The sequence below is a fragment of the Saccostrea cucullata genome, unplaced genomic scaffold (genome assembly GCF_032062105.1).
Source record: "Saccostrea cucullata isolate Sc308-1 unplaced genomic scaffold, CSIRO_AGI_Scuc_v1 ctg2151, whole genome shotgun sequence".
NCBI classification, from domain to species: domain Eukaryota; kingdom Metazoa; phylum Mollusca; class Bivalvia; order Ostreida; family Ostreidae; genus Saccostrea; species Saccostrea cuccullata.
In genome coordinates this window covers 71,893-72,362 of record NW_026922243.1, presented here as the reverse complement: position 1 = coordinate 72,362, position 470 = coordinate 71,893, and positions in this window count along the sequence as shown.

The window sequence follows — 470 nt, the reverse complement described above, 5'->3', positions numbered from 1 at the left end:
AATTACTGAACGTCTTTTTATTGTGTTGCTTTCTTTTGTTTTGCATTTATATATCATTTTTCTTGTTTCTGTTTAATTGCTAATCATTTTTTTTATTTGTTAGATTTACTTAATCAATTATTCATCTTTTAAATGTGACTTTGGCTATAAAACGAAATATTCCTTGTACATTCATTTCATAGAATCTACGTTTATAAATCAAATGCCAAAAATTTAAATAGAAAAAAAAAGACAAACAATGCATAGTTATACATACATGTTAAATGCATACGCCTAATTAATATGAATTTCTTTTTTTCTATTTTAGAATAAAGTTTTATATGAAATTCTAGAAACCTTTCTTTGTTTTTTTTTCTTCATAAATATTTGATCAAATATAAAGTATCACAAAATTGTATTTTTTCCATCTTGAACAGCGAGAATTTTTACTTTTAACAGTACTTGTATATGTATACATTGTATGGGTTGTC